The 21,707-nt window shown below is 47.1% G+C and overlaps 1 protein-coding gene across 1 annotated transcript in view; it reads right to left on the reverse strand.

Moving 5' to 3' along the window:
• The window catches only part of APCDD1L (APC down-regulated 1 like), a 55,638-nt gene that overhangs the window by 28,538 nt on the left and 5,393 nt on the right, over positions 1-21,707 (reverse strand). The window lies entirely within an intron of this gene.

Consider the following 21,707-nt stretch of genomic DNA (forward strand, 5'->3'; position numbering starts at 1 on the left):
ATGAGCAAATATAACTTTGAGAAATAAAAATAACATTGCCGAAATAAGAACTTAATGGCTGGTTCAGGGAGCAGATTAGACACTGTTGAGAAGGAGATTAGTGAATTGGAAAATAGATACAAAGAAATTACCCACAATTTAGGAACAAAAGAGAGGGGATGTAAACTAAGAAAAAGAGGTTAAGAGACAGGAGAGATGATGAGAAAGTCTAACTAATGTCTTCCATAAAGAAAAAAAAAAAAAAGAGTAGAGGAGAAGCAATCGATGAAGAAAAATGTCTAACAGTTTTCCAGAGTAATAAAAGACACCAAACTACTGAAAGAACAGTGAGTACCAAGTGTGATTAAGAAGAATCCAAAGAAATCAACATTTGATTCTGCAAAGGACCAAACAGAAAGTAAGCCACTGACCTAGATTTGTACCCATCAAAATACTCTTTCAAGAACAAGGGCAAAACAAAGACATTTTCAAATAAACAACACTTAGAGTGTTCATCAAATGAACTTCTAAACAAAGGAATTTAGGAAAAAGGAAAATTTACTGGAAGAAAGGGTTTTTTTTTTTGTTTTGTTTTTTGTTTTTGTTTTGGTTTGTTTTTTGAGATGGAGTCTTGCTCTGTCACCCAAGCTCTGGAGTGGAGTGGCATGACTTTGGCTCACTGCAGCCTCCACCTCCTGGGTTCAAGCAATTCTCCTGCCTCAGCCTCCCAAGTAGCTGGGATTTTAGGTGCATACCACCATGCCCAGCTAATTTTTGTATTTTTAGTAGAGACAAGGTTTCACCATGTTGGTCAGGCTGAGAAGGTCTTGTTTTTAGGAAGAAATAACAAGCAAATAATTGGAAAATGTAATTCTTAAAAAAAAAAGATACTGTCTAATTTTGTGGGGTCAAAAAAAAAAAAAAGAAAAGAAAAGGACAGAACAAAAATACTGAAAAACAGAAGCCTGTAATTTGGAAGATGAATGATTAGGTTAGTGTCATAAATTTCTTGCCTTAATCAGGAAAAGAGTTAAGATACTATAATTTCAAGAGTTAGCTGCTGAAATATAGAAGCATTGTTTAACTTTCAAACCAGAAGAAAGAAAAAGTAATAGGAATAAGTATAAATAAATTAATTCCTTAAATATTAAAAAAAAGACAAGAAAGGAGAAAAAGCATAAAAAGTTTAATTTGTGGAAAATAAAAGATGATTAAAATATAAAAAATGTAAATGGGTTTAATTACCAATTAACAGATTTTGAAACACATAGCTATGTGGTATTTACAACAGACATACTTGAAGTATAGGAGCACAGAAAGGATGAAAGTAAAACAATTCACAAAGCTTGCCAAATACTGAGTTAAAGGACCTGGGTGGCTGCATCAAAATCAGGTAGAGTAGGATATGAAATAAAAAGCATTATTAAGGATAAACGTGGTCATTCCACAAAAGGTCCCACCTGCCAGGAAGAGTTGGCCATATCAGAACATACAAAACAAACATTGCTATAGCTACAGGGAAATGTTGACAAATCCATCATTATCATGGCATATTTTTGCACAACTCTTCTGAATATTTATAGACCAAGTCGACAAAAGATAAGTAATGATGCAAAAGCCTTAAAAACGCAATGAATGAGTTTAATTCCTTTCATATATATGTGTGTGCCTGTGTGTTCATGTGTGTGTGTGTGTGTGTGTGTGTGTGTATGCATGTGTGTTGTGTAAGCACAGTGTATACAGTGATCCCCCATGTGCAATTTTGCTTTTCGTCGTTTCAGTCCTGCGGTCAACCATGATCTGGAAATATTAAATGGAAAATTCCAGAAATAAACAACTCATACATTTTAAATTGAGTCCTGTTCTGAGTAGCATGATAAAATCTTGCACCGTCCTGCTCCATCCCACCTGGGATGGGAACCCCAGTTTTGTCGAGTATATCTGTATATACTACCTGCCCTGTACAATGTGATAATAGGAAAAAACATAGTATATATAGGATTTGGTATTATCCACAGTCCGAGGCACCCACTGTGGGTCTTGGAATGCCTCCCCTGAGGTTAAGGGGGGACTAATGTACACACACGTGCCCTCTACACCCCTCTGGGTTTTGAAAAGGACTCTTGCAAGACAGAGACCCTAAATCCTTTTGAGGGCAGTGTGAGAAGGGAAAAATTAAGGACACCGTGAGACAGGAAAGTTACAGGCCAGTCACATATATGGACATGGTTGCAAAGTTGTAAATAAAATATGAATAAATGGAATGTAAAGATGATGCATTATGCCCATGTTGTGTCTATCCTAATAATGCAACTCACTAACATCAGAAAAATCTGTAAATATTCTTGCCACATCCACAGATTAAAAGATCTTTTCCAAGATGCAGAAAATGCATTTAATAAAATTCCAAACCCATTCATAATTTAAAAATAAGAAATAGTTTGATATATGTCTATGCTGATAAGGGCATTATGTACCAAAAAAGCCTACTCTAAATGATGTTTCTTAGTGATGAAATACTGAACTTCTGAGATCAGAAATAAATAAGACAAGGATGCCTCCATCACAATGAATGACAATTACTTTCAATGTTTTACTAACACTTCTTGCAGTAAAACAAGAAAAAGAAATAAAAGTTATAAGGATTATAAAAGAAAGAAAATGATCACTATTTGTAGATGATAGGATTGTCTATGTAAAAATCAAAATCTACAGACAATTTTTAGAAATAATGAGAATGTTTAGAAAGATGGCTGGATAAAAGAAATCAAAATACAAGAATCAATTACATTTTGTAGAAACACATAGTTGTGAGGAGGGGATATATCATTTCCAACAGTAGGAAAAATAGGAGACAACTAGAAATAAATTTTATAAAAATGTGCAAAATGTATTCAGAGAAAATTATTAAAATTTCTTGAAAGACATTAAAGATATAAATAAATGAAGTGAGATATTTTCAGGGATAGACAATATGAACAGATATTTACCTTCCACAAACTGGTTCATAGGTATAATAGATTCCAGTCAAAATCCCAACAGGTTATCTTATTTTTTTAGGGTCTTGAGAAGATGGTTATAAATTTATATGAAAGAGCAAAAGCGTCGGGAATTGAAAGACAATAAGATCTAGGGGCGTGTTGTATCAGAGCTCTTATAAGATTTACTGAAAACTAGAGTAACTGTAGCATTGTATATTCTGTGAAAAGATAAGCAAATGGACCAAAACAATAGAACAGGAAGTTCAGATGGTGACTCCTGAAATTTACAGAGGCTTGCTAGGTGGCAGGGTTGCTGACAAGTGAAGAAGAGAGGGCTGGTCAAGAAATAGACCGGGACAATTAGTTATCCCCGTGGAAAGGAAAAAGATGTCAGTTCATACCCCCGAATTGATTTCCAATGGGGAAAAAAAACCCAAAAAACCTTAAATGTACAACAAGGTAAAATGCTAAATCTTTTAGAAGAAAATGTAGAAGAATATCTTTATGACCTTGAGATAGCAAAGGATTTCTTTTTCTTTTTCTTTTTTTTTTTTTTGAGACGGAGTTTCACTCTTGTTAGCCAGGCTGGAGTGCAATGGCGTGATCTCGGCTCACCGCAACCTCCGCCTCCTGGGTTCAAGCAGTTCTCCTGCCTCAGCCTCCGAGTAGCTGGGATTACAGGCACGCGCCACCGTGCGCAGCTAATTTTTGTATTTTTAGTAGAGATGGGGTTTCACCTTGTTGACCAGGATGGTCTCGATCTCTTGACCTTGTGATTCACCCGCCTCGGCCTCCCAAAGTGCTGGGATTACAGGCGTGAGCCACCACGCCCGGCCTAGCAAAGGATTTCTTAAACAAAATGCGCAAGTGCAAAAAGCACAGAAAAACAAGCTGGTAGGTATGATCCTATTACAATTAGGAACTTCTGTTATTCAAAGATACCATAAAGAGAATAAAAGGTCACACACTGGGAGAAGGTATCTACAACACACAATACCAGCAAAGGATTAAGATACAGGATGTGTAAAGAGGACCTCTAAATCTTAAGGAGAAGATAAACCATACAAGAGAAAAGTAGATGTTAAGACAGAAACTGGTATTTCACAGGCGAGGAAACATGAATGGTAAATAAAGATATGTAGAGACTGTCAAATGCATTAATAGTCAGGGTCGTGCAAATTAAGACCCAATGAGGTAAATTCTGTACACACTGGATTAACAAAATTTATAAATTCCAAAAATAGCAAGTGTAGGTGAGGATCAATGAGGACCCTGCCTGTGGGAGCATAAATTGGGATAAGTACTTCGTAAAATAACTTTTGTAGGTTAACTTCATAGGCATTTACAGCATGAGATCAGTGGTTTACAAACATTTTCTGTGAATCACAATCAGAAATACATCTTACATCACCATCTGATATATAAACCTGTGCACACACATGTGCTGACACACACAATGCAAGCATGCATATACACATACACATGCACTCACACACAATGAAAGCATGTACACATGCACAAGGCACACACAGTGCAAGCATGCAAACACATACACATGCATTCACACAAATGCAAGCATGCACACACGTAGTCACATGCACTCACACAATGCAAGCATGTACACATGCACAATTCACACACAATGCAAGCATGCACACATGCATACACATGCACTCACACACAATGTGAACATACATGCACAAACACAATGCAAGCATGCACACATGCACATATGCACTCACAGTGCATGCACACACACAATGCCAGCATGCACACATGCATACACATGCACTCACAATACAAGCATGCACACACACAATGCACTCACACACAATGCAAGCATGCACATACACAATGCACTTACAATGCAAGATATGCACACATGCACAATGCACACACACAATGCAAGCATGCACACATGCATACACATGCACTCACACTGCAAACATGCACACATGCATACACATGCACTCACACACAATGCAAACATACATGCAAAAACACACAATGCAAGCATGCACACACAATGCAAGCATGCACACATGCACATGCACTCGCAGTGCATGCACACACACAATGCCAACATGCACACATGCATACACATATACTCACACACAATGCCAGCATGCACACATGCATACACATACACTCACACACAATGCCAGCATGCACACATGCATATACATGCACTCACACACAATACAAGCATGCACACAATGCACTCACACACCAAGCATGCATACACACAATGCACACACCCAATGCAAGCATGCACACATGCATATATGCACTCATAGAGCATGCACCCAGGCACATAAACATGCATATACTGGAAACAGAAGTTTTGGAAAACAACATTGGCTTTTACTATGAGACATCCGCTCTCAATTATTCTCTTCTCTTTCACTAACAAAGCACACTCGTTGGGTCCCACTAATGTGAGCCATGAGCCATTAAGAGATCATGACTATGATTTTGGTAACTCTGGCACATGTGCACCCAGCAACAAGTCCAGGAAGGCTCCTAAGAGCCTTATTTGTAAAAGCCAAAAGCTAGAGACGAATGAGATGATCGTAGATAGAAAAAGAGAAAAATAACTTGTAGCTTCCTCACACATTGGAATATTATCCAGAAGTGAAAATGGAGGAACTACAGCCACACCTGATAGTGTGCTCACACCTTAGAAACCTAATATCGAGTGACAAAGCAAACAGAAGAATACATACAGTGAGCTATGACTTTCATCAACCTCAGGAACAAGCCCAGCTAAAAAAATACCCTGTGTAGGGGGCACCTGTACCCTGAAAAAAAAAGGAGAGGAAAAACAACAAAGTTCAGAAAGGGAGAACAGCAGAGTGGACAAAGCCGTGGGCAATGTTGTGGTTCTCAGAATGAGAGCTGGGCTCACGGGTGTCCAGGCTACGCTCACAGTTGACCTTTGAACAACACAACACCAGAGTTAGGGGCACAATGCCCCACTCAGTTGAAAATCCACCAGTAACTTTCCACTCCCCCAAGACCTAACTACTAATAGTCTACTGTTAACCGGAAGCCTTACCGATAACACAGTTGGATCACACATATTTTATATAGGATATGTATTATATACTGTATCCTTACAATAAAGTGGGCTAGAGAAAAGAAAATGTTATTGACAGAATCATAAGGAAGAGAAAACATTCCGTATTCATTAGGTGGAAGTGGGTCATCATCAAGGTCTTCATCCTCATCCTCTTCACGTCGAGTAGGCTGAGGAGGAGGAGGAGGAGGAGGGGCTGGTCTTGCTGTCTCAGAGGCAGCAGAGGCAGAAGAAAATCTGTGAATAAGTGGACCCGGGCAGGTGAAACTCATGTGGTGTAAGGGTCAACTGTGTTTCTTTTTTCTTCTATTCTTTTCCTTTCTTCCTTTCTTTTCTATCCCTCCCTTTTCCTTTCCTTCTTTTCTTTTTTTTTTTTTTTTTTTTGAGTCAGAGTTTCATTCTGTCGCACAGGCTGGAGTGCAATGGTGATCAGCTCACTGGAGCCTCGAACTCCCGGGCTCAAGCAATCCTCTGGCCTCAGCCTCCTGAGTGGCTGGGACTACAGGTGTGCACCACGCCACACTCGGCTAATGTTTAAATTGTTTTTCGGTAGAGATGGGGTCTGGCTGTGTTGCCCAATCTGGTCTCAAACTCCTGAGCTCGGCGATTCTCCTGCCTTGGCCTCCCAGTGTTGGGATTATAGGTGGGAGCCATTGTACCTGGCTGTCGGCTGTGTTTCGAAGTATACGTACGCTTTGTAGTCTCAAATATCTAATAAAAATGCACATTTGATCAAGTCACTCCTGTTGAAAGCCCCTTCCATTCCAAAGTCCTACGAGACCCATTCTTTGCCTGATTCCTGTCTCCCCAACTTTTCCTGGCACTCTGCACCCCCTGAGCTCCTGACAGTTCCTTGGCCACACCCCTCTTGTACTCACCCTGGGGCCTGTGCACTTGTGGGTGGTCTGCCAGGAATGCTCTCTTTGGGCCTTCTGGCTCATTGTCCTCCTTCAACTCAAGTGTCTCCTCTTCAGTGAGAACACCCCCATGCCCCTGCCTCAAGGTGGGCTCCCTAATGTCCCCTGCACTCCTCCATAGACAACAGTGGAGTCCTTTCTGGCCACCGCCCGTTGGACTCCGGCCCCAGTTAGTGCAGATCGGACGCTCATTGCTCACGTGCTTCCTTCAGCTGACTGGGAGCTTGGGAGGGCTGAGGACGCCTCTGTCTCCCTTGACTTGTCCTCTGCCAAGCCCATTGCTGCACCTGCCAGAGTCACACAACACATACGGACCACCAGGACCAGTGGCATCGTTTGAGGGCCCAGTGCAAATTGAAAAGGTACGGCCCCTTCTTCAAAAAGTTTTAAGAATTTCAAGATGATGATGGCAGAGCATTAAGGCCAGTGTGGGGCCCTTCTGAGTGTGGGGCCGTGTGCCTGACTGCCCAGGTGGTGTGCTCAGGAAGCCGGCCTTTGGGGCCAGAGAGAAGCCTTATCGAATGCTGCAGGACTAGGGGCCACCGTGGCGTGGGCATACTCTGAATGGGCCTGATCTTCTAGACCTTCTGGGCTGAGCTGCCTCCTTGATCCTCAGTACACACTTGCTCTTCAACCACCCCTATGCCCTGAGGGCAGGGACCCCGGCTGCAGCCTCCAGCGGTGGGAGCCCAGGCTGGACCCAACCATCTAGGCTGCAACCCAGGCCCTGACTCTCCTGAGTGAGGTGGGTTTGGGTAAGAAACCTCAGTGTCCTCATCCGTGGCAGGGTCAGAGACATGGTGGGGGTAAAGGGGCAAGGTGGGTTGAGAGCCTCACCTGGGGTCCCACCCATAGGAAGGTGTGACCCATGCCAACACCACCTCCTACAGTGACACAGAACAGAAACCTACGCCTGCCACACTGCACCATGGCCCAGCACCTGGCGGGACAGGGATCCCCACATGCCCTTGTCTCCCCAGCCACTGCCAGGGCCATCAGCAGAGGGGGACCCGGCCTCCCCATCCTTCAGCCTTGAGGGACCCGGAGCCCTCTCTCCAGGATGGGCCCCTGTACCAACATCCCCCATCCCTGGCTCGAGTGACAGAGGGGGCGGCAGCCACGCAGGAGACCCTACCTTATCAAGGGCCAGTGACACCCTTTTCAGGATAATTTCTATGAGCGGACGAGAGCAGGGGCGTTTCTATTCAGTCCACTTTTCCCGGGGTTAATGAGCTCAGGTTGTTTTTCTGAATCATGAAAAGGCCTTTTTTTGTGCGCACAGCAACTGCTTTATTCAGCTGTAACCTGTGCCCAGCCCGGGTCAGCTGTGGGAGTGGGAGAGGCTGGCAAAGGGCTGTGACAGTGGGGTCAGAGGGGCTCACCGTGGGAGGGGAGCCAGGCCCTGGGCAAACAATCCTGTGGGTGCCAGGGGGCACCGGGGGCAGCCCCTCACAGGCAGGTGTCAGGCTGGGGCCAGGGCTGGGGCCCAGGGCCAGGCAGGGAGACAGACAGCCTTCAAACCATCTCCCAGATGAAAACAGAATGACAAATACTGATTCAGTGCCTTCCAGGAAGCCCAGCACCGGGGCTACCTGAGCCTGGGAGCTCAGAAAGCACACCTGGGAAGCGGCAGGGAGAGAAAGCGGGGGTTGCCCGGGTGGGCCCTGCAGGCCTGAGCTATGGCAGGTGCAAGGGTCTGGAGGTGACTGGGCTCCACGTGGCTGAGGAAGACACAGAGCTAACATTGGGGGTGCAGTGTGGGGCAGACAGGCCGGGACGGTGCAGGGGCCAGAGCGGGCCCTGAGGCTCAGGCGAGTGGGCAGTTTGGACTTTATCCCGAGACACCAGAAGCCCTTGGGGTGTTACAGGCAGACGCTGTGAGGAAGAGCAGAGCTGATCGTGGGAGAGAGGAGGAGGGCCAGGGAGACCCTGGGGACTGCCCTGAGGGGCCCAGGCCAGGGTGGGTGAGGCCTGAGCCTGGCATGGAAAAAAGGAACCCCCTACAGGCGGCGCTGAGGAAGAGTGGTCAGTTAGACTCTGGCCAGCGTTCTGTGAAATAAAAAACAAGTTAACTCAAATTTTGTAAAAAAGAAAAATCACGATGCAAATTTGCATATGTATATTAAAGCGTCTGAACTTACTGACACCAGCCAGTGACAAGGGCCCTCTGAGGAATGAGCCCATGCAGGGGTCAGCAGTCTGGACACCAGAGGTCACAGGACGGGGGATGAGGAGGGGGATTGGGGACCCACAGGGGGATGGTGAATGAGACCCCCTGGGGGTGAGGGTGCAGGCAGCGGGTGGAGGCTGAGGGGCAGATACGGGTTTCAGGAAAGGAGGCTGGAGCGGGACTGAAGCCTGAGGCCTGGCCAGAGCTGCCCTGGAAAGTGGGTTCTCTCTGGGGTAGTCTCCCCGCTGTGGGGAGAGGGTCCACGAGGAGGCCCAGGGAACAGCTGTCCACAGATGGGGGCACTAAAACAAGAGGAACTGACGTTCTCATCCTGCTGGAGCCCATGAGTCTGGGCTCAGGGTGCAGGCTGGGTTGGTTCTTTCTGAGGCTGGGCCGGGATTGTTCCAGGCCTTTCTTGTGGCTTGCAGACGGCCACCTTCTCTCTGTGTCTCTTCACAGCATCTTCCTGCCATGCAGGTCTGTGTCCAAATGTCCCTTTTCTATGAGGGCACCAGTGGCACTGGATGAGGGCCCACCTGAATGGCTTCATTTTAACTTGATGACCTCTGCAAAGACCCTGTCTCCAGATGAGGTCACACACGCGGAGGCTCTGGGGGTCAGGACTTCAACCTGTGGATTTTGGTGGGGGATGCAATTCAGCCGGCAGCACTTAGTCAAGACCACGTGCTGGTGGGAGAAGGGACCCGTGCGGCCTCTACTAATAGATTCTCATATTAAAACAGCCCCATGCAGAGAAGCAGAATTCCCTGTACACACACCTCCATCATTTCTCTCCCTCCTCGGCAGCAACCACTGTTACCGGTATACGTCTCTCTCCAGATCTTTTTCTATGGAGGCATCTGCATAAATATATGCGCTGAGGAGGGAGCAGTGGCAGCCTGTTTTTAAAATTTAAATCTCTGTTATGGTGAAAAACCTGGCTAATGAAAATTATGTTTCAAAACAGACTGAGGCGTTCTTTGTGCTAACTACAGTGTTCTTTGTCTCATTTGCAATGGAAAAGTCCCTTGTTTCAAAAAAATACATTATTAAGAGACCTTACAATACAAACCACATTTTCCAATTCAATAGCAATACAAGGTCAGCCAAGCACAGACAATGTAAACTAGCTTCAAAAGCGTCTTGCTCAAGAGTGAAATTTGTTCAGAGGGGCAGCATTCTAATCCGAGCCGGGGGGTAGGCTGGCTGTGTCGATGCTGAAATTTCAGCCTCCAAAATGATCCCCTTCGGTAATTGAGAACCTATTAAAGGAGCTTAAATGCAGTTTCAGATATTGCATTTCTGATTAACAAGGATATAATTTCTTGAAGAAAGAAAGAAAAAAAGGATTCCGTTAATATCCTTGGTTTTCCTGAACTGGCCCTAGTACAAGAAGAAAGGCCGGGGGCTGCTGGCCTGGCGGGAAGCAGACAGGAACAACTTGGCTGGGAAGAGGGTGCGGAGGGCCCGGGGAGGGCAGAGGGAGGAGGACTGGGAGAGTCCGTCTGGCCTGGCCACCTGGGTTCTGTTTGGACCTAGAGGCCAGCAGAAGCCACACCGCCGGCCTGATAACTTTGGTCTCCAGCTGCAGTCAGCCTCCCTGGTGGCAGGTGCTGAGCTAGAGCCGCCTCTAGAACATGCGTCCTCCTCCTCTGTGCAACAGCGCCTCTGTCGTTGGAGATGCTCCCCCACACTTGCCCTCCTGGCAGGCAACATCTCTTGGCACCCTGAAGCCATGGTACCTGTCTCACATCTCTTCCTCCCTTCTCGGAGTCTCATCTCCGTCACACATCTGTGGGTGGCTGGTCACCACCTTGGCTGCAGAGTCCTTTAACGTCTCATTTCATTCCAGTAATGAGGAAACAATTTTGGCTGCTCTGATGGAGACCCACAGTAACAGTCACCGCAATCAGGTGGAAGCTGACTTTTCTTCTGTGGGAGGGAGAGTTGGGGCCAGTGTGATGGCTCTGCCCAGGCTCCTTCTGGCGTGTGGCTCTGCCCCATCCCTTGGTGTGATCTTCATCTGAAGGGGCAAACTGAGCTCGCAGAGGGTCTGTATTTCTACCAGGCGAAGGAAGGCAGGGGCTGTGTGTGTGTCCTTCTGGTGGCCACACCGCTGGCTACACCTAGCTGCAAGGGAGGCAGGGAAACCTACCACCTCTGTACGGCCACATGCCCAGCTAAAGACAGGGCATCCACCGCAGTGACAGAGGAGGGGAATGGAACCTGGGGCAGCCTGCAGCACCTCCAGGCCTCCCCTCAACTGACCACACCTGCGGTGACACCCGTCCAGGAGGAATTTTCTCCTGCAGTAACCCTCAGCCTCCAGTTTCTTAGTCTCTTCTCATGTCGGCCTTACCTCTGCAAATTGGTCTCAGAAAGATCAGTCACCCATCCCACTTCCTTGCCCCCAGGAGCTGTTGGAGTGGGCACCAGAACTGCCCTGACACAAGCTATGGCTCCTTCCTCCCTCTGTCCACCTCAGTGCTCTTCCCAAGTACGCTCATGGGAAGGGGCTCCGGCCCCTACCCACCCCTGCTCTGTGGGCAGTGCCCCCTTGCACCCTGCTTCTGCCCCCAGGACAATGGAACTGCACATCAGTGGGAGGGCACCCTGAACTCCTCACCCCGTCCTGTCTCCCCTCTCTCCAGCTTTCCTCCCTGGCCGCATCTCCCTCTCTGTCTCCCTTGAGTCTTCAACCTCTTTTTTTTCTCTCATAAATATGCAAGCCTGCCACGCTGCCTCTCACCCTCCCTGGCCTCCATTAGTTCATTTACTTTCTCAGCAGATATTTTGTGTGTGCGCCTGCTACAGACCAGGCACTTCCATCTCACACCAACATTTGATTTTTTAAATACACATGAATATTTTAGTTTTTAAATAATGCTGGAACTGGGAAAAACAAAAACAAATTCCAAAGCGCTCTACACTGAATGGCATAAGGTGAAGCTTCCATCGCCTTCTCCAGGGTCTCTCCCTCCCAAAGCAAGAATCATTATTAGATTCTTCAGCACTGTTTTGGGGGGGAAATTGCAAATGTGAATTTAAAGCACTTTGTTTTGATTTTTCACTTAATTTGTAGAGACAGTTTCCCATGGACACAAAGCAATCTTTCTACTATGTTCTTTTCCTGGCTGTAAGATGTTGCCATCTGTGGACGCATCAAAGGAATTCTGCCAGCATCTAATGAGGTGTAATTTGCAACCCGCCCACCCCCAGCACGACCAGGGGGACCCCAGAGGTCACATCTGGCCTGCTCTGGGCCAAGGGCATGCTGATGGCTCTGTTTGTGTTCATCTCTCCATCCCCAGTCCCAGTCCTGCACCGCACGCATAGCAGATCCTCAGAAATGCTTGAGAATGAAACTTGATGAGCCACTTGCTATATTCTTTCTTTCAATCATTTTGGCAGCATTCTGAGCTAGGGAAGTGTCATGTCCTTGCTTTACAGGAGGGGAAACCAAGACCTCTTGTCTCTCCCTGTCTGCCCAGTGGCTTTCCTTTCGGCTCACGCCCTCACCATGCCACCCCTACCCTGAGGACATCCCATCCTTCCTCCAGGCCACACCTCTGACTGCCCCTGGACCTTCATCCTGGCCGAGGAAGCCACTGTCCACCAGGCAAACCTTCGCTGCCCCCGCCAGCTTCTGGGTTCAGGTAGCTCTGCCTCTCATGGGCTCTTCAAGCTGTCCGCTTCCCCCAGCCCTCCCACTCCTCCAGAAGGATCCCAGCTTTCGTGAAGCCCTCAATCTTGGCCACCGCTATCTGGCTTCCCTGAAGGTTAGCACTCTGCCAGGTACCCCATGGTGTGATATGTGACACACCCACTTTGAGGATGAACCCCTGGGAACCCACCCTTGAGGCTAAGATCTGGAACACTCCCAGTCTTATCGAAACCTCCTGTCCCACGCCCAGGGTAACTTCAGTCCCGCATTTCAACAAGTTCTTCCCTTGAATGATTATGATGGACTAGACAATCTACAGTGTCTAAACATATTTCTTTGCTTGTTTGTAAGAGCCTCTGTTGGTGGCTGAACTGTATCCTCCACAAATTCCTGTGTTAAGGTCCCAACGCTGCGCCTCAGGGCATAGCTGTATTTGGAGACAGGGCTTTTAAGGAGGTGATTAAGTCAAAATGAAGCCATTAGAATGGGCCCTAAGACAGTCTGACTGGTGTCCCTGTAAGAAGAGGAAATTTGGACACACAGGGAGACACCACTGATGTGTGTCCACAGAGGAATGGCTGTAGAGGATACAGCAAGAAGACAGCCACTGACAAGCCAGGGAGGGCGGGCTTGGCAGAAGCCAACCCTGCGGACACCTTGATCTCTGACTTCCAGCCTCCAGAGCTGGGTGAGAAAGAATTTCCAGTGTGTGTGAAGCCAGCCAGTTCTTCATTATGGCAGCCACAGAAAGCAAACAGAGGTCCCCCATCCAGTGCATCTCCAAGTCCTGACAGTTCCACCTCCACATGCACAGGGGAAGGGTCCCACCTCTCCCCAACCCTACAGATGTAACCAACCCGCCATCACCACCTCCCTCGGACGCATCTCCACTCAGCAACCAGAGAGCCTTTTTGAATCTGAAAACTTGCATCTGGCTTTCCAAAGCCCTTAAACTTGGCTGCAGCCTCCTCTGTGGCCTGCGCATCCCGTCCCCTTGTCCCACCCCTCTCTAGCAGCCATCCAGACTTTCCTTCAGTTGGTCCCTCTCAACCCAGGTCTCCCAGTGCTGGCTCCTTTTCATCTCTTAGGACTGGGCTTCATGGCGCCTTCTTGGAGACCCTTCCAGATACATCTATGAGCCCACCTCCCTCGTCACTCTCCCTACTCCCTTTCGCTTCTCTTCTCACAGAGCTTATCACCACCTGCCATTGTCTTGTGGTTTTTGTTTTTATTTTGTTTTGTTTTGTGACAGAGTCTCACTCTGTTGCCCAGGCTGTAGTGCAGTGGTACAAGCTTGGCTCACTGCAACCTCTGCCTCCCAGGTTCAAGTGATTCTCCTGCCTCAGCCTTCCAAGTAGCTAGGATTACAGGTGCACACCACCATGCCAGGCTAATTTTTGTATTTTTAGTAGAGACAGGGTTTCACCATGTTGGCCAGGCTGGTCTCAAACTCCTGACCTCAAGTGATCCACCCGCCTTGGCTTCCCAAAGTGCTGGGATTACACGCATGAGCCACCATGCCTGACCTCTAGTGTGTTTGTTTTCTAATCTGTATGTCCTACCTCTTCCCTACCCCACCAAATAGATTGCAAGTCCCACTAGGTCTACACCAGGCTCATTTTGTTTCCTGTTAAGTCCCTGGGGTGTAGAACAGAGTCAGGCATGTAGTAGGCACCCACTGAATGCTTGTTGAAGAACAGAATACTTGAATGAAGAGATATTCTCACCACTGAGTTGAAGTTATAGGACATTATCTAAAAATATAGTAAAAACATGCTCACTCATTTAAGCTCTCCTAAATTAGAATTTGAAGTAGTGAAAGAAGTTTGTCTTTGTACTTAAGCAGGGTTAAAAAAAAAACAAACTTTCTAAGCAAATTATCTGTGTAAACAGGGAATATGTTTCACCCACTTAATAATGAAGTCCAGCAGCTCTGGTCTCAAATACTCTTAGAAGCTCTTCAGCAATAAATATGCAAATTCCAAGTTATTCCATGTTCTTGTTGAAGTTCTTATAGGACTCTAGAGACTCAGGGGCCCAACCTCTCTTCCCTAGGTCCCTGTCAGCAGCAATAATGAATGTCCTGGGTAGCAGTGGATGTGACTCTTTACCTGGGACCAGAATTCCGACTTTTTCAGAAGTCCGGCTGCCCCTAACCACCATCAGAGGCAGAAATGCACAGATATCTGAATTTCCCTAAGCCAGCATTTACAGTCCCTGAAAGCTTGGTGGGGTTGCCTAGCAAAATGCAGCTAGCCACTCAATCCTGTAGATTATGACCTTCTCAGAGATTTTGATGGTTACCTTGAAGTGACTTCCTGAGAGAGGCAGACAGAAATGCAAAAGTATTACAAGACTGTGAGAGAAACAACAAACCTAAACGCTGATCATCTAAAAGCCCAGGCACTTTCACTCACTGGCAAGTTGGTCTTAATTTCAGTCTGTGGGTTGCTGTTAAGTAAATTGGAGCCCATCAGAATTTGGTTAAAGCTGACGGGCCAAAGAGTAGACTTAAGTTGCAAACTATCTAGAAACTACACCCAACCACCAAAAACACATGCCAAAGCAACTCTAATAGTACATTTCAAAGAACAAGTAATTTCGTGGTCACTGGTAACGCCAGGCTAAATGCAGCCACATCATGCTCTCCTGTATCTACACATACTTTTGGAATACACTACTGCTTTTCCTCCCTCTTTCTGTATGATTTAATATTGAGGCTTGGAGAAGGCAGCCCAGATTCTTTTTTGAGCTCCAGGGGTAGCGAACAACAACAGGGGTGTACAGCACATATACTATTTAGCTAACTGTTCAGAGAGCATGGTCTCAAAATAAACTTTGTAGGCATATTGGTTAGCTGCTTTGGTTGTAAGCAACAGAAGCCACATCTGACTCATGTAAGCTAAAAAGGGATTTCTTGGAAGGGCATGGAGCCAAGGGATGCTCTGGGAATGCAGTTGGTGGGAACCACTCTGCAGTTTCTCCAGGACACTCCCGTGGGCAGAATGTGCTTTGCGTCTGGTCACTGCACTTAAGGTTCAAAGTCCTGGAGCAAACGTCCCATGGGCCTATCTGGAGACTCACAGCTCAGATGGAGATAAAGCACCTGGACTGACAAGTCCTCTAGGACTGGAGTCAATGAAATTCTGCTGTAGCAAAAGAAGGAGGAATGGAGTCCAGGTAGGCAAAACTGGTACCTGTGCACTGCAGTTTTGTTTCTAGCAGAGAAGGACTTGAGATGGGGGAGAGGAGCAACAGCAGGTTGCTCAGGGCAAGGGCTCCATGGCTAATGGTACCAACAAGTAGCCCAGTGCATCTTCCTGGCTTTGGTAAAGGATCCCACCTTTCCTGGCTCTTCTCTGTGCTGAGCAAGAGGTCTTCTTGCCTCGGAGACAACCATGTGAACGGCCTGTTAGTACCTCAGGGCCCCCAGGGAGCAGTGAGTTCTGGGCTTACTGGGTCTGGCCTCTCACATACTCTGGATGGTTCCTGACCAGCCAGGAGCCCACCAAGTGGCAGTCTTCCCAGGCTTCTGCTTCTTCAGAAGCACCCTAGCCCAGAGGCATCCATTTCTTCAGGTGTTGAGTGATAAATAGCAGTACCCACACCACAAGACAGTTGTGAAGAAATAATATAATGCTCCTACAGTGTTTCATAAGAGCAAGTGCCCAATGGATGTTAGATATTGCTGACATTGATCCACCCATAGCTACAGTGTAGCCTCAGTCACCCTTCTAGGGTTCCAGTTCCCCATTCTGAAGCCCCGTCAACAAGACTGAAGGCACCTTTGGCAAGCATCTATCTTCACAGCAGGGAGGGCACAGGGTCTTATCTAAACATCTGGGTGTTTGGGGCCCTGATGTTCCCCAAATTCACCCCCAGGAACATCAGTCTGCCTAAGAGCATCCTGATTACTCAGGACCTCGAGTTCTGTGGGTGATCCCACTTCTGACACCAGGACTGAGCCCTGCAGCCAGGTCAGGTTTCATTTTTCCAACCCCAACCTCTGTTACATCTCTAACCAGACTCTCTTGCTGAAGTCCTAGCAAATTCAGGAGTTTACAAAACTGTGAAACTGCAAACCCAGTTCCTTTCCTTGGAACTTCCAGCCTCAGATGGAACTGATACTATAGAAAATACAGAGAAAAACATAAAGACAAAGAAATAATTTGCCCATAATTCCACCTCCCAGAGATAACTGCTCATTTCATATTTTTTTAAAAAAGCATGTCCCCTCTGTTAAAACAGAATTAGATTAAAATATACTATGTTGTGTTTCTTTTTACAATTTAAAAAATTACTGTTAGTTTTTGTAGAGACAGGGTTTCCTTATGTTGCCCAGGCTGGTCTTGAACTCCTGAGCTCAAGCGATCCTCCCACTACAGCCTCCCAAAGTGCTGGGATTATAGGCATGGGCCACTGTGCCTGGCTCATTGTGTTTCTCGTTCTAACACTATGTTATAAATATCCTCCCATGTCAGTCAAATTTTTTTTGGATATATAATTTCTTATGTATGCATAATTCCCTCAAGATGTATTTAAGTTATTGCCTACATTGTTGGGTATTTACATTTGGACCTCCTGGCCTCCCTTCCCACTCTGGATCCCTGGATATGGTTTGGCCCTGGGCCACTCACCTTTCAACTGTTGGATGATCACATTACTTCTCAAATTCCCATTTTCCAGAAACACCTGGTGCCATCCCATCCACCAGAGTGGGCCCTTTGGATACAACACTAGGCATAATGGGCGGATTTGCAGCCCTGCAAAATATATGTTGAAGTCCTAACTCAAGTACCTTGGATTGTGACCTTATTTGGAAATAAGGATATTGCAGGTGTGACTAATTAAAATGAGGTCATACTGGGGCAGTGTGAGCCCTAAATCCAAGATGACTGGTGTGCTTATTAGAAAAGGAGAGGAAACAGCATGACAAGGACACACAGGAAGAAGAGGTCCATATGGCAATAGAGGTAGGAACTGGGTGGATGGGTTCAAAGCCAGGGAATGCCAAGGACTGCCAGCAAACACCAGAAGCTGGAAGAGGCAAAGAAGATTCCTTCCCACAGGCTTCCAAGGGAGCATGGCCCCATCGATACCTTGATTTTAGACATCTGGCCCCCAGGTCTCTAAGACGATAAAGTTCTGTGGTTCTAAGCCCTCCAGTTTATGACGCTTTGTTATGATAGCCAAAGAGAACAAACACAAACTCCCCAAATCCCCACTTCCCCAAAACACCTAGTACCATCCCAGCCACCAGAGTGGGCTGTTTGGATACATCCCCAGGCAAAATCAGCCTGAGTCCCCTTGTGCCTCTGGAAGCAGAAATTTGGGCTTCTCACCTCCTTACCTTTCTCTATACCCCCATCTTCCTCTGACCCATCTGGATACCATTTCTGTCTCTTCCTCCCCAGTCAAGCTCTTGATATTCCAGAAGGAGAAGATTGTCTTGTAGCCACCCAGAAGAAGCATGTAGTAGGTCCCAAGGTTGGAATCTGTAGGGCAGTGTCCTGTCGCCTTCATAAATGGTATGCATGACATCTACTGAGCACTTGCTCTGTGTCTGCTCTGCAGTGAGCTTCCCACATGGACAGTCTTACTTACACAAGCAGCCCCATGAGTTAAACATCATTTTGCAAAGGAGGAAACTGACGCTTGGAGGTAGTAAGTGGTTAGCAAGTCAATAGAACAGCTGGAATGTGAATCTGGACATGAATTCTGGAGCCCAGCTCATTCTGCAGTGTTTGCAGATGGACAATTAGGATCCTTCTCTCTTCAACAACTCTCAGATTAACATTTAATTGGGGATTTAAAAAAACTGTTCTTGTTAGCATGTCTGTGGTCTTCCTACTGCAATCTTCCCCATTAAGCCATGTTATATAAACAGTCAGCCCAGATGCCTCACAGTGTGTGTGTCTCCTGATGCCCAGATTTTGCTTTAAATCATGGTTCTTTCAAAGGTATCAGGGCAGGGAGGTATTTACATGAACTTGGAGCTAAACTTTCACTGGAGGGTGGCAGTTGAGGCATGAAGCTTGGTGCCTCACAAATCTGAGCCATCTGGGGCTTGCTGGCTGGATAACTTGAGTGCCTGGTGCCTCATATGGTTTGACTTGTGTCCCCACTCAAATCTCATCTTGAATTGTAACTCCCACAATTCCCAGGTATTATGGAACCCAGTGGGAGGTAACTGAATCATGGGGGCAAGTCTTTCCTGTGCTGTTCTTGTGATAGTGAATAAGTCTCATGAGATCTGATGGTTTTAAAAACAGGAGTTTCCCTGCACAAGTTCTTACTCTTTGCCTGTTGCCTTCCATGTAAGACGTGACTTGCTCCTCCTTGCTTTCTGCCATGATTGTGAGGCCTCCCCAGCCCTGTGGAACTTAAGTCTCTTAAACCTCTTTCTTTTGTAAATTTCCTCATCTTGGGTATGTCTTTATCAGCAGTGTAAAAATGGGCTAATACAGTCCGTGGCATACAGAGGTTGTGAGGATCAAATGAAGTAATGTGCTAACACAGTGCCCTAGCTGCCTTTTTTCTTTGAGGAAAGGTGGTCCCTCTCCCTCTCTCTCTATCTTTCCCTTCCTCTCCTTCTCCCTTTCCCTCTCCCCCTGCCACACCCACACCCACACCCACACACATGCCCACACACCCACACACACCCCCCCACACATGCCCACACACCCACACACCCACACACACACCCACACACACCCCCCTCACACACCCACATACCCACACACCCCCCACACCACACACCCACACACACACACCCCACACACATGCCCACACACCCACACACACACCCACACACATGCCCACACCCACACCCACACCCACACCCACACACCCCTCACACACCCACACACCACACACACACACCCACACACACTCCCCTCACACACTCACACACATGCCCACACACACACACACACACACCCACACACACACACCCCTCACACACCCACATACCCACACATCCCCTCACACCACACACACACACACACACACACACACACACACAGGTCATTTATGGTAGGAATATCTGACCATCTGTTCTCTCCTCTGGGGAATATACAGCAACTTCTCTTTCAGAAAGCTTGGGTGGACAAACAGCAAGCTGAAAAAAAAAATTGCAACATATACAAGAGACAGCTACTTTTCTGTATATAAAGAGCACTTATAAATCAACAAGAACAATGGTGTTGAAAGTCCAATATAATGACAGGAGAAAGATGTGACCAGGCAGTTCACCGGAAAAGCAATACAAGAGGTGTATAAAACACATGCTTGTCATTGCTCATAATGATAGGACTCCAAATCAAAACCACCAAGCATTGCCATTGGCAGGATTTTTAAGAAGTAGCATTAGCAAGGGTTGTGAAAATGTAAGAAACAAGTGCTCTCCTAGGCCACGCATGGGGGTAGTGCTGGTACAACTCACTTGGAGAAAAGGCTGGTGGGAGAATTTAGCACACACATTTTGCCATGGCAATTCCACTGTTAGGCATTTTCATTAAATCTGTAGGCAAAGGGGAGGCTGGCAGCAGGGAACAGAGTTCTAGGCAGAAGGAACAGCATATTCGTGCATACAGAGGTTGTGGCTGATGAACAGACTGGTGGACTCAGTGTCTGCTTCATGGCAGTGCTTCCAGCCCAGCAGCCACCATCCTCTCTAAGAAGAAAGAGAGCTTATCTGTGCAGTGTGTGGAGACAAGTGTCACATGGGGATTGAGGAGCACGGGGTGGGGAGAGAGCAGAAAAGGTGAACATGGCTGGGACTGTGTTCATGAATCAGGAGAGACTCCAGCTGACGGACTTTACATCTTGTCAGCATGCAAGCGTTTTACATTTCAAACTGCCCCATGAAGTGGCTGACATCCTCGAGTAGATGCTGGCCTTGGTGGTGGGGAGAGAGAGATGAGGACAATGGAGCCGAGGACGGGCGGAGGGGAGGTGGCTGGGGAGGCCCTGGGGGAGCTAAGAAGGGCCTCGGGGGCAGGGCCCTGCTGCGCTGACCGTCCGCCACTGCCTGCACTATGTTGGATACAGGAGCAATTACTGAGTACCTACTATAAAAAAAAAAAACAGGCCAGGCCGTCCTGTGCAGCCGACTTTGTAGTAAGGAACAGATGGTAAACAGGGAAGCAGGTGACCATAGGCCATGTGTATGGAGAGTGAGGGGTGCTGTGCAGACATGCGGAGCAGGGTCTGAGAAAGACTGTGTGCACATGCAGAGTATGCGTGTGTCTGTGTGTGCACGTATGTGTGTGTGTGCATGTGCATGCGTGTGTGTGTGTGGGGGGGGGGTGTTGATGAGTCTATTTTGGCCTTCTGGGAAGACCTCTTAGAGGAAGTAACATCTGAGTAGATACCTGAGTGGAAGAAGGGGCCAGAAGCGTGTTCCAGGCAGAAGAAAGAGACAATGCGAAGGCTCTGAGGAAGTGGTGCTGCCCATGTGGAGGCCAGGCAAGGAGCTGGCCAGGTATCTGACACTGAGAGAGCATGCAGGCAGGATCGGGGGCAGGGCACTGTGGGCCATATCAGGGCCTTTGGATTTTACTCAGTGGGTACTAAAATTCTTCTCGTTTCTCTGATGATGAAACTGAGGCCAACGCTATGGAATCAATGGGCATGGATGGTATCTCTAGCTTTGCCTGTCCATGTTTCTGGTTTGCAGGTGAGTCTCAGCCACACCACGGCCAGGCTCTTCTTGGGCAAGTCACCTACTTCTCTGGGCCTCAGTTTCTTCATCTGTCAAATGGGAGTGGAAATTTCTCCCTTCCAGGAGTGTCGTAAGATGGGGATAACAGAATCCACCTCAAATGCTGCTGTAAGTCAGGAGCTGAGCCTGGGCCCTGGTGGTCACAGAGAAGGCTCAGTAAGCATAGCCCATCACTGTCACTGTCATTATTAC

The sequence above is a fragment of the Saimiri boliviensis genome, chromosome 9, assembly GCF_048565385.1.
Source record: "Saimiri boliviensis isolate mSaiBol1 chromosome 9, mSaiBol1.pri, whole genome shotgun sequence".
NCBI lineage: Eukaryota > Metazoa > Chordata > Mammalia > Primates > Cebidae > Saimiri > Saimiri boliviensis.